The 13,540-nt window shown below is 45.8% G+C and overlaps 2 long non-coding RNA genes across 2 annotated transcripts in view; one reads left to right on the forward strand and one right to left on the reverse strand.

Moving 5' to 3' along the window:
* The window catches only part of LOC134932842 (uncharacterized), a 311,651-nt gene that overhangs the window by 93,152 nt on the left and 204,959 nt on the right, over positions 1–13,540 (forward strand). The window lies entirely within an intron of this gene.
* Positions 1,853–9,690, reverse strand: LOC134935419 (uncharacterized). Its single transcript, XR_010180129.1, has 3 exons — positions 9,618–9,690; positions 3,997–4,073; positions 1,853–2,147 (listed from the first exon to the last, which is right to left on the reverse strand). It is a non-coding gene; the product is annotated as an uncharacterized LOC134935419 (long non-coding RNA).

Raw genomic sequence — 13,540 nt, forward strand, 5'->3', positions numbered from 1 at the left:
AGTCAAGTATGCATCTAAAGAAACCGCGATAGGAGGAGAACCACACTACAAATAGTGAGAAAAGGTATGCAGCTTTTGAAGTTCCCAAAAGAAACCTTTATGTGTGTATATTTTTTACCGCATACAATCCATCGAGCTGTGTCTTTCATCCATGACAAAGATTTTGCAGAAAAAATTGCAATATAACAAAAGGAAGCTTTAAGAGATAAGTATTTATCCTTTTTTTTTTTTCTTCAATAGCGTTCCCAGGTTCATTCACAACCAATTTTGTCACTAGCATGTTTCCGGGACCCACATAGGGATGAGTCCCTTATGAACCCAGAGGCAGCAGTCGTCTACAAAATTGAGCACCAATTAGATTATACATCCAATTTTCACAATCAGGCAGGGGGGCGGGCGGCAACGCTCCGTTTCTAGGGAGGAGGCGGAGCATATCGGGGGCAAAGCGATGCGAATGGTGAGTGACGCGAACGGTAGACGGTCTGGTGCAAATAGGGGCATGTCGGGGGCGTGATCACGGTGGCTGCGTGACGTCACACGCAGCTGCAGAGATGGGTAAGGTGGCGCTGGATCTCCTGCGGCCGCAGCTAAACTGCACCGGCAGGAGGCATCAAGATTTTTAACAATGAAGCAGAAATTGCGATCGCAATCTCTGCTTCATCAAGGGGGGAGGCGCTGATCAGCATTCTGGGTGGCCTTGTCCAGCGATCAAAAGGATAGCAAATTCTGCTGATATGCAGAATTTGCTATCCTTACTGAATTAGCCCCTTAATACACAAGAGAGGGAGGTTGTAAGCTAAATGTTTGCATCACTTCAAGGGACCTGAAATGTTGAATCAATTCAAGAGCCAAAAGTAAATTTAGTTGAACAACCTTGGATTGTTTCTACAGAAATGTGTATTCTACAAGATATTACTCCAATTAACCAATAAGAACATAAGTCTTCTGCTGCACTTGAGAAAGTATCCAAGGAAGTAAAACATACTGCACAGCAGGGTTTCACATCCATTATTCTGAAACCCAACTAAGGGGCTAATTCAGACCTGATCGGTGCTGTGCGTGTTCTCACAGCAGCGATCAGGGCTGAACTGCGCATGTGCCGATGCCGCAGTGCGCCGGCACATGACAGACAGCCGATGGCTGTCTTTAGCTAGCGATCGCTTCTGCCTGATTGACAGGCACAGGCGGTCGCTGGGCGGGACGGTGGCATTAAGCCGGCATTTAAGGGGCACGGTCTGGCCAACGCAGGTGTGGCCGGACTGTGCCGGGGGTGGACAGTGACAAGTAGCTTCCAGCCAGCGCGCAGGAGCTGCGCTGGCAGGGAGCTACTCCTGAAGTACAAAAGCATCGCCGCTGTGTAATGCTTTTGTACTTCTGTGACAGGGCAGGGACTGACATGCGGGACGGGCTAGCCCTGTGCTGGGCATCCCCCCGCATATCAGTGTGCCTGATCAACACTGAATCACCCCCTAAGATGTCTTCAAATAAGCAGTTTCTTTTTTTAAAGTGTACAAAAGTACCAACAACATGTGCACTATAATTAGAAACAAACACAAGTATACTTCACATCCCATTGTCCTTCTGAACACCAACACTTCACAGGTCAAGCGAATGGTTGATCCAGATACATGCAAAGGTGGGATATGTGGACACTACTTTAGCAGATCTTTTCCACCGATTATGCTCCCCTTCAATTGCTGGGAAAAATTCATCACGTGTGACATAATGATTCTCTGATGCTTACATACAGTAGCTCTTATATGTAAGACTGCCGTGCATATATGCACATAAAGTTTCTTTTCCACCTTCATACCCTCATAGGACTGCAGGTAGGCGCAATCAAACACACATCAAATGTCAAACTATAATTACATTTATTTCCGCATAAAATCCAAAAATAAAAGCAGGGCCGTTTCACATCATATTCACATCACCTCACATAGGTCAGGTAACAGCATAGTCACCAGTTATTGGAGAGTGGAACCCCGGGATAATTTTACACTCCCAATGGTTGCAGACTTTATGTTGCTGGCAAGACAGATGTGTGTGTTCCTCTGGTTACCTCTTTCCAACGCATTTTCGCATTTTGATGCTCCTGGCGTCTTTGTCGAGCATCCTTTTGTGCATGATTGCGCCTACCCACAGACCTATAAGGGTATGAAGGTGGAAAAGAAACCTTTATGTGCATATATGACAGTCTTACATGTAAGAGCTAAGTAAGCATCAGAGAATTATTCTGTCGCACTGCAGGTGTGGCGGATATAACGTTCAGAGAGAGTTAGATTTGGGTGGGTTATTTTGTTTCTGTGCAGGGTAAATACTGGCTGCCTTATTTTTACACTGCAATTTAGATTTCAGTTTGAAAACACCCCACCCAAATCTATCTCTCTCTGCATATGTTATATCTGCCCCACCTGCAGTGTACATGGTTTTGCCCATTATAGAAAAAGTTTGCTGCTGCAATCAGGTCTGAATTAGGACCTTTGTTTTGAACTGTCTTTGGCTTAAAGTTCACACCAGGCTTTTTTACATGGATGATGCTCTTTCGCTTCTGTTGCCCTATACACTTTGTCAGAAAAAGGCACATTAGCTCAGATTGAGACACAAAGGCCCTCATTCCGAGTTGATCCCACCAAGCAACTTTTTGCTGCTGGTGCGATCAACTAATCTCCGCCTATGGGGGAGTGTATTTTAGCATAGCAGGGCTGCGTCCACTTGTGCAGCCCTGCAATGCTAAAAAAGTTTCCTGCAAAACAAGACCAGCCCTGGACATACTTACCCTGTGCGACGGATCCAGCAATGATGGGCTCGGCTTTGACATCAGACATCCGCCCTCCGTTCGCCTGGACACGCCTGCATTTTTCTTACCACACCCCGAAAATGGTCTCCAATGGTCAGTTGAATCCCCAGAACGCCTTCCTGCAGTCAATCTTCTTGCGATCGCCGCTGTCAGCGTCATTGGAGGTCATTCCGAGTTGTTCGCTCTGTATTTTTCTTCGCATCGCAGCGATTTTCCGCTAACTGCGCATGCGCAATGTTCGCACTGCGACTGCGCCAAGTAAATTTGCTATGCAGTTAGGTATTTTACTCACGGCATTACAAGGTTTTTTCTTCGTTCTGGTGATCGTAGTGTGATTGACAGGAAGTGGGTGTTTCTGGGCGGAAACAGGCCGTTTTATGGGAGTGTGTGAAAAAACGCTACCGTTTCTTGGAAAAACGCGGGAGTGGCTGGAGAAACGGAGGAGTGTCTGGGCGAACGCTGGGTGTGTTTATGACGTCAAACCAGGAACGACAAGCACTGAACTGATCGCAGATGCCGAGTAAGTCTGAAGCTACGCAGAAACTGATAAGAAGTGTCTATTCGCAATTCTGCTAATCTTTCGTTCGCAATTTTGATAAGCTAAGATTCACTCCCAGTAGGCGGCGGCTTAGCGTGTGCAAAGCTGCTAAAAGCAGCTTGCGAGCGAACAACTCGGAATGACCACCATTGCCGGGCAACGACGCGCGTGCGCATTACAGCCCCCGCATGTGCGCAGTAGTGACCCGGTCGCAGCTGTGTGAACGAAAGCACGCTGCGATCGGGTCAGAATGACCCCCAATATCACTAAACAGAATATTGCAGCGTGCTTTACTGTTTGTGCATTGAAAATTACTTCATGTATGTTTAAGTCTCATATCTCAAGAGAGCTCTGCTGACATCTTTTCACAGTTGTGACAAAAATTTATATTTTCAGTTTAACATCTTAGAGAATCTAGTTTCTACTCGTCGTTGACTATTTATTTGTTCTAAGTCAATATAGAATTACAGCTTACATGGCACAGTACATTTTTTACATAGTATGCCTATTTTTCCTGTGAGAAATTGTGTGAAAAAATGTAGGGCTTATCTATTGTACTAATTTATTTTTTTGGCTACAGTGTGGAGGGGAGGGTTAAGCATTAGAGAAGAGGGGATAGGGGTAGGGATTTGAGATAGGGGGCTGTCACTGTACTCACCAGAACACTATGACTCCTCCAGAACTGTTCCTCATGTGACCACATGGAAAGGTAAGCCGCTGCTGAAGATGTCACTGCTGTTGGGACCAAGGAAGACACTGCTGGACCACCAGGTACGGTACAGTTTGATGACCTTCTATCATCTCAACATTCCAGTAGTGTCAACATGATCTATGTCAACATGCTAAGCACATTTATATTTATATGCTGCCTGTCGACATTTTGACCATGTGGACATTCTCATGATGAATGTCGACCTAGTATATCACACTGTTTAGACAATAGACTATATAAATAAAATGTAGTGGATTTCATTGGGCTGGAAAACATCTTGATCTTTTCGGCCACAGGTCAAGCTGTTTCTGCTAATGCTTCAATTTAATATAATCAGACGGAAGTACTACGGGCCAAATCTTAAAGTGGTCCTGGAGCGGTAGTGGAACTCATTTTTCCCTACCACCTACACCCCCTCCCATTAGGTGGAACCAGAGCTAGTGCAAGGGTTTTTGGCACCCCCTTGCAAGCTGTAAATTTGTGACCTACCTCCCTTACTTTATAAAGGAGCAGTGTGCACCAAAAAAAAGGTTGTGGTCACAATAGTACCCCCAATTCAAATGACTCAACGCAGCACAATCTTATTCACATTTCACTGCACGTAGTGCCCCTGATTCATATTACACCACATAGTAGTGCCCCTTATTCATGTTCTGACACATGGTAGTGCTTCTTATTAACATTACATCACTCAGTAGTGCCCCTTATTCATGTTACACTACAACAGTAGTGCCCACTATCAACATTATGCCACACAGTAGTGCCTCTTATACACAATGCACCAGTAGTGCCCCTTATACACAATTCCGACAGCAGTGGTGCCCGTTACACATAATGCCCACAGTAGTAGTGCCACTTATACACATAATGCCCGCATTAGTTGTGCCTCTTACACATAATGCCACAATAGTAGTACTCATAACACATAATGGAGTACTATAGATTGTAAGCTTGCGAGCAGGGCCTTCCTACCTCTATGACTGTTATCACCCAGTTTGTTATTGTTATTTCAAATTGTAAAGCGCAACGGAATTTGCTGCGCTATATAAGAAACTGTTAATAAATAATAAATAAATAATAATGCCCACCAGGGATGTGCAGTGAGGTAAATGACTCAGGAGGCCCTAGGTAGTACCAGAGCCAGATTTACAAACAATATATGAGCCCACGTGGGCATTATACAAAGATGGAATATGGTGAGTTTTGATCAGAGATGTGCGGAAAGATATGCCATAAACGTTTACGCCAGAGGTTTGACTATAAAATTATTAGAATAATACAAAGAAGATATTTCTAATATATTCTTTGTATTTTCATATACTTTATATAGTCAAAACTCTGGCTTATACATTAGTATGACAGGAAAGGCTCTACCTCACCTTACCACGTGTCACAGATGCTCACAGCAGTGCCAGTTATAAACATAATTCCCATAGAAGTGCTGCTTATACACATAATGTCTACAGTATGGCCTCTTATACACATAATGCCCACAGTAGTATTGCCACTCATACACATAATGCCCACAATAGTGCCCCTTATACACATAATGTCCACAGTAGTGCCTCTTACACATAATGCCCACAATAGTAGTACCCCTTACACATAATACCCACAGTAATGCCAGTTATACACATATTGCACACAGTAGTATTGCCCCTTATACACAGTAGTGCCCTGTATACACATCTCTGCCTCTGTCACTACAGCAGCTCACCGCCCTCCAACAGCTCCATGCCTTGTGTCCCTTCAGCAACTTCTTCACCTCTCTGTGTCCCTTAATCCCCCTGTCATCTTGTCTTCAACATGTACAGAGCCTGCTCCTCTTCGTTACACTAGTGCTGCCCACATCATCTATTGACATGGGTAGCGGGGCAAGCTTTTCTGTTGGAATTACTATACAGGGCCATGGCAGAGGCAGAACTAGTTCCACCTACCATTACAGGTGATGGAACTCAGTTCCACCTTGTCATCCCCCCAAACACACACTTTAACCCCTGCCAATGGCCAATTCAGGTATGCTTCCAGTTTTTTTTTTGTTTTTTTGTCAATAAGTTGCAGGCTTTGGTGGCTCTTTGTACTATATATATTTTTTTAACATCTGTATAATTTTGTGCTCATTCTTTGCCCTCCCAACCCCAGATGCCCTGCAACCATTTGCCAGTGCTGATTTTCTATCATTATCTCACCTTTAATCATTCAAATATACTGCATCACTTTTCTTTACTGCAAATACACAGTAAGTGACAAGGGGGGTAATTCAGACCTGATCGCTCACTAGTGTGTTTTTACAGTCCATTGTTCCCATAGTCGCCACCCACCGGGGAGTGTATTTAAGTGTGTGATCGCATGTGCAGCCGAGCAGTACAAAAAAACTGTGCAGTTTCTGAGTTGCCCAGAACTTACTCAGCCGCTGCGATCACTTCAGCCTGTCCGGCGCCGGAATTAATGTCAGGAACCCTCCCTGCAAATGCTTGGACACGCCTGGGTTTTTCCAACCACTCCCTGGAAACGGTCAATTGCCATCCATAAACGCCTTCTTCCTGTCAATCTCCTTGCAATCGGCTGTGTGAATGGATTCTTCGTAAAAACCCATCGCACAGCAACGATCCGCTTTGTGCCTGTGCGATGTGCCTGTGCATTGCGGTGCATACACATGCGCAGTTCTGACCTGATCGCAGTGCTGCAAAAAAACGCTAGTGAGCGATCAGTTCTGAATTACCCCCAATAGCCCTGATTTTGAGTCAGACAGATCTCTATGCATGGGCACAAATTAAGTGTTTTTGCAACCAATGCATTCTTAGTTGCAAATTTGCACATTTCTGCCTATCTCCGTTCTGACAGTTGCAATTTGTATCTATTTTTTATATAATACCTGTAGATATTAGGCCGGATGTAATGGCTTGCAAGACGGCTGGAGCTCCGAGACTCCGGCCGAACTCGTACGTTTTTTTAAAGCAGCAAATGTTTACAAGGTAAAACCAACCAGGTTTTGCCTTGTAAACGTTTGCTGCTTTAAAAATTTTTATGAGTTCGGCCGGGGTGTAGTATGGTATGCCGGCGGCCGGGCTCCCGGCGACCAGCATACCCTCGCCGGGAGCCGGACCGCCGGTATACAGACAGTGTGGCGAGCGCAAAGGAGCCCCTTGCAGGCTCGCTGCGCTCGCTACGCTGCGGACACTGTGGCGCGCTTTCACGCTGTTTATTCTCCCTCCAGGGGGGTCGTGGACCCCCACGAGGGAGAATAGCTGTCAGTATGCTGGGTGTTGGGATCCCGGCGCCGGTATACTGTGCGCCGGAATCCCGACATTCGGCATACTGAAGACCACCCGTTCGGCCGGAGTCTTGGAGCTCCGGCTGTCTCGCAAGCCATTACATCCGGCCCATGGTCTTTTAATTAAGATAGTCATTTGCCTAATGTTAATCATTTTAGTCTGCACTATCGGTTTAAGTGAATATAACAGATAACAGTCATGTTATTTCATGAAGCTTCAATATAACGTAGAGAGATAGAGAGAAAAGCAGACGACTGATATTAAGAACTGCACATATGGTATAATCCATGGGGATGCTAAACACACTAATGTGTCATCTTGTCTAATCTGTGTAGCCAAAAGATTCCTTTTCTTCATAGAGGCTTTTAAAGTCAGCACTGTTTAATGGTGCCTGAAATGTTTGTGGTCTTTATAACAGGCTGCATAGCTATGTCCATACATAGTAGTCATGCTTCCCTGTTCTTCTATTATACAGAATGTCATTTTAAATTGAGCAATAATGCTTTAAGGTGGAATGAAAGGCCTCATTCTAAATATAGTATAAGGCTTATAGAGAAACAAAAAAGTTTCATAGATTTGATTAGAGACCCAAATGTTGAGGAAAAATTATTCCATTTTAATGGCAGAATGACATGCACTATACTTAGTGTTACCTTGAAGAGTTTAAAAAAAATAGCAAAATTTACCTGATATGAGTCACTCCTCACACTGCTCTCTGGCCCTCATTCCGAGTTGTTCGCTCGCTAGCTGCTTTTAGCAGCTTTGCACATGCTAAGCCGCCGCCTACTGGGAGTGAATCTTAGCTTTGCAGAATTGCGAATGAAAGATTCGCATAATTGCGAATAGAAATTTCTTTGCAGTTTCTGAGTAGCTCGGGACTTACTCTGCCACTGCGATCAGTTCAGTCAGTTTCGTTCCTGGTTTGACGTCACAAACACACCCAGCGTTCGCCCAGACACTCCCCCGTTTCTCCAGCCACTCCCGCGTTTTTCCCAGAAACGGCAGCGTTTTTCCGCACACACCCATAAAACGGCCACACCCATAAAACGGCCAGTTTCCACCCAGAAATACCCACTTCCTGTCAATCACACTCCGATCACCAGAACGAAGACATTTCTTCGTTAAGCCGTGAGTAAAAAAATACCTAACTTTTTGGCAAATTTACTTGGCGCAGACGCACTGCGAACATTGCGCATGCGCAGTTTGCGACAAATCGCTCCGTTGCGAAAACCATTAACGAGCGAACAACTCGGAATGAGGGCCTCTGTTCCTAGAAAACACGGACATGGCTTGCTAGGTGCAAAGTGACTATAAGGAGCTTTTATTTCACACTATAAAGAAATGCAGAAGAATGTTGCAGAAATACACTGGTTAGTTTGCAGAAAGTGTGATGAAGACTTTTTTTTTCTTAAAGCGATTTACAGGTCAATTTTTAGTCACAAAACTTATTTAAGGAAAATCAAACTACCGTATATACTCGAGTATAAGTCGACCCGAATATAAGCCGAGGCACCTAATTTTACCACAAAAAACTGGGAAAAATTGTTGACTCGAGTATAAGCCTAGGGTGGCAAATGCACGGTGCCAGGGGTTTTCATGCTCAGGGTGTCATGCTCATTGCCAGGGGTTTCATGCGGTAGGTGTTATGCTTGTTGCCAGGGGGTAATGCTTGTTGCTAGGGCTGTGCCCCCAGTGCCACATATACCCCCAGTGACAGCTATCCCCCCACAGTGCCAGATAAAAACATGCCCCCATAGTGCCAGAAACACATATGCCCCCAGTGTCATTTAATCAAGATAAAGGCCACATAGATATTAAAAAACATGAACCGTACATTTAATTCTACTGCATTAGGGGCTGACAGTCTCACATGATGTCACACAGTGCTGCAGTGCACACACAAACAGTATGGAGCTCCTGCTCCGCGTGGACGGCGACTGCGTATTACACACAGACTGACTAAGAGTGAGAGTCAGTCTGTGTTTAGCAGCCAGTGCCCCCCCTGACAGACTCTGCACCATCTCTAACACACCGAGTGCGGGCAGCGACGGGCCGGGCCCGGCGGCAATGTATTCCCGGGCCTGGCGGCGGGAGTTGCGGACTGCGCCACCACAGCTCAGCTCACCCTGCCCTGACAGCCTGCTCTTGGTCTTTCACTCACCAAGCACGGCAGGCGGCAGCGGAGGCGATGTCTTCCCAGGCGGCGGGACCCGCGGGACGGGCTGCGGCTCGCGCCACGCGCCTCAGCTCACCCTGCACTGACTGACAGCTTGCGGAGCAGCTCGCACTTACCAAGAGAGCGGCATTGGGCAAGGCGGCAATGTCTTCCTTCCTGATGGAGGGAATTGCAGGAGGACCCTGTCCGGGGGCGTACCCACCCTCCCTCAGTCACACACATATACATAAAGCCGCCCGCCACTCACCAGAGGCTCCACCCTCACCCCCATAAGATTGGCTGGCAAATCTATCTGTCATCTTGGCTGCCAGGCCAAACTTGTCACTCAAACTCCCTCACTCGAGTATAAGCCGAGGGGGGCTTTTTCAGCATAGAAAAATGTGCTGAAAAAGTCGGCTTATACTCAAGTATATACGGTATATCTAACCAGTTTTCTAAACTTCCTCCATGGAAATAAATAAATTGCCATTTAACATGTATTAAACATGGTAAAATACTTAAAAAAAAAAAAAAAAAAAAACGGTGACAAGAAATAACCTGTATGAAATGTAACAGTTATAGATTAGGTGGTGTAGGTTTAGCCTGGAGTTTATGATCCTCCCCTACAATAGTATAAAGGAGGGAAACCACACTTATCTACAGCTCAGGATTGGTCTTAGTAAACATGCAGTAGACCAGTGAACATATAGTAGAGTACCCAGTGTGGGGCCATGGTGTATCTTTCCAGACACAAGGAGGTCTGAGGCAGAGGGCAGGATGTAATGGAGGCAGAGGACGGGATGTAATGGAGTCCGAAATCGCCGGATATGTGGGATGCCGGACGATCTTGGATGTTTTTTTTTAGTGATGAGCGGGTTCGGTTCCTCGGAAACCGAACCCCCCCGAACTTCACCCATTTTACACGGGTCCGAGGCATACTCGGATTCTCCCATATGGCTCGGTTAACCCGAGCGCGCCCGAACGTCATCATCCCGCTGTCGGATTCTCGCGAGATTCGGATTCTATATAAGCAGCCGCGCGTAGCCGCCATTTTCACTTGTGCATTGGAAATGTTAGGAAGAGGACGTGGCTGGCGTCCTCTCCGTTTATTAATCTTGATGCAAAAATATTTGTGCTTATTCCTTAATTGTGGGGACTGGGGAGCAGCTGTATTAGATAGGAGGAGTACAGTGCAGAGTTTTGCTGACAGTGACCACCAGTATACGTTGTCTGCCTGAAAAACACTCCATATCTGTGCTCAGTGTGCTGCATATATCTGTGCTCACACTGCTTAATTGTGGGGACTGGGGAGCAGCTGTATTAGATAGGAGGAGTACAGTGCAGAGTTTTGCTGACAGTGACCACCAGTATACATTGTCTGCCTGAAAAACACTCCATATCTGTGCTCAGTGTGCTGCATATATCTGTGCTCACACTGCTTTATTGTGGGCACTGGGGACCACCAGTATATTATATAGGAGGAGTACAGTGCAGAGTTTTGCTGACCAGTGACCACCAGTATACGTTGTCTGCCTGAAAAACACTCCATATCTGTGCTCAGTGTGCTGCATATATCTGTGCTCACACTGCTTTATTGTGGGCACTGGGGACCACCAGTATATTATATAGGAGGAGTACAGTGCAGAGTTTTGCTGACCAGTGACCACCAGTATACGTTGTCTGCCTGAAAAACACTCCATATCTGTGCTCAGTGTGCTGCATATATCTGTGCTCACACTGCTTTATTGTGGGCACTGGGGACCACCAGTATATTATATAGGAGGAGTACAGTGCAGAGTTTTGCTGACAGTGACCACCAGAATACGTTGTCTGCCTTATAAACACTCCATATCTGTGCTCAGTGTGCTGCATATATCTGTGCTCACACTGCTTTATTGTGGGCACTGGGGACCACCAGTATATTATATAGGAGGACAGTGCCGTAACTAGACATTTTAGCGCTGTGTGCAAGAAAGGGCATCGGCGCCCCCCCCTTATTCAAAATAGGGACAGTGCGTAGCGTAAGCACACGCCAAAAATATAGAGGCGTGGCACAGTAGTCTCCATTATTCCAATTACGCTGCCCAGTAGCGCCACTACACCATGTAGAGCCAGTTTTTACACATTACAGCAGGCAGAGCCCTCTTTTTACACATTACAGCAGGCAGAGCCCTTTTTTTTTTACACATTATGGCAGGCAGAGTCCCCCTTTTTACACATTACGGCAGGCAGAATCCTCCTTTTACACATTACGACAGGCATATGCGTAACTAGACATTTTGGTGCCCTGTGCCAGATTGAGAATTGGTGCTCCCTCTTCCCCCATATTTAAAATAGGAATGGCATGTGCCCAAAATATAGGGGTGTGGCTTTATGGGGAAGTTATGGGGCCACAGAATGGTACCAATTCACATTACACCGCACAGTAGTATCCATTAGTCACATTATACCACACAGTAGCGTCCATTAGTTACAGAACAGTAGCATCCGTAAATCCCATTATATCACACAGTAGCATCCGTTAGTCCCATTACAACACACAGTAGCATCTGCTAGTCACATTACACTGCACAGTAGCATTGGTTAGTCCCATTACACTGCACAGTAGCATTCATTAGTCCCATTATACCGCATAGTAGCATCCGTTAGTCACGTTACACCACACAGTAGTATCCGTCAGACCCGTTACACAGCACAAAGGCATCCACAGTCCCATTACACTGCACAGTAGCATCCAATACTCACAGTACACCACACAGTAGTACCCCTTATACACGTTACACCACAGTAGAGCCCCTTATAAATTTTACGCCACAGTAGAGCAGGGTCCTGGTGAGACGCCATCTGCACTAATGGCCAGGTGGAAGCAGGTGTCAGAGGCAAAAGAGACATAGGGAAAGACACACATGGGAAAAGAAAGAGAGACAGACAAATGAGGAAAGAGAGAGAGAGAGAGACACACACACACACACACACAGAGCCACAGAGAGACAGGAGAGAGAGGCAGAAGAAACACACACAGGAGAGAGATAGGAGAGACAGAGGCACGCACAGGAGACAAGAGAGACATGGTGAAAGAGTGAGTGAGACATGGGGAAAGAGTAAGAGAGACATGAGGAAAGAGAGACACGGGGAAGAGAGAGAGAGAGAGAGAGAGGGACATGGGTAGAGAGAGACATGGTGGAGAGAGAGAGACATGGGGAAAGAGGGCTGGATACACTCGGAAGGCGAAATACATTCCACCACACACCGCATCTGCACCACTGTGGTACTAATCACATATGTACTAACGTATACGATTAGCTCCGCAAAGGACATCTCTTCCTATAAGCGCTGCCCTTTTCGATGAGCGCCGGTTACTGGACTTTCGGGTATCGGCCCCGGGAGTCTGTTTGCATATGCGCAGAGGGACACAGCAGACGCGAGGGATTCTAGGAGGGATACGAATGGATCCCTCTCGCAGCACAATGCAGAAAGAAGCCCATAGGCTTCTATAAGGTTTTGCCAGCTTTCGCTGATGCAACCCTCCGGACCAAAGCCTGGGGATAGAGGGCCTTAGTGCATATGGAAATGCGGTAACCCCCTGAAAAATTTAGCTTTTACTGCATTTTTCCCCTTAGTGTATCATGTCCAGAGAGAGAAAGAGAGAGACTTGGGGAAAGAGACACACACAGACACGCATGAGACACTGGAGAGAGACAGGAGACACACACACAGGACAGAGAGGCAGAGGCGGGAGAGAGACAGAAGCACACACAAGAGACGAGAGAGGGACAGAGGCAGGATAAACACACACACATAGGAGTCAAGAGAGAGAGACAGATGAGAATATATATATATATATATATATATATATACATATACACTGCTCAAATAAATAAAGGGACACTGAAATAACACATCCTAGATGTGAATGAATGAAATATTCTTATTAAATACTTTGTTCTTTACATAGTTGAATGTGCTGACAACAATATCACATAAAAATTATCAATGGAAATCAAATTTATTAACCCATGGAGGTCTGGATTTGGAGTCACCCTCAAAATTAAAGTGGAAA

The sequence above is a fragment of the Pseudophryne corroboree genome, chromosome 6, assembly GCF_028390025.1.
Source record: "Pseudophryne corroboree isolate aPseCor3 chromosome 6, aPseCor3.hap2, whole genome shotgun sequence".
Taxonomy (NCBI): Eukaryota; Metazoa; Chordata; class Amphibia; order Anura; family Myobatrachidae; genus Pseudophryne; species Pseudophryne corroboree.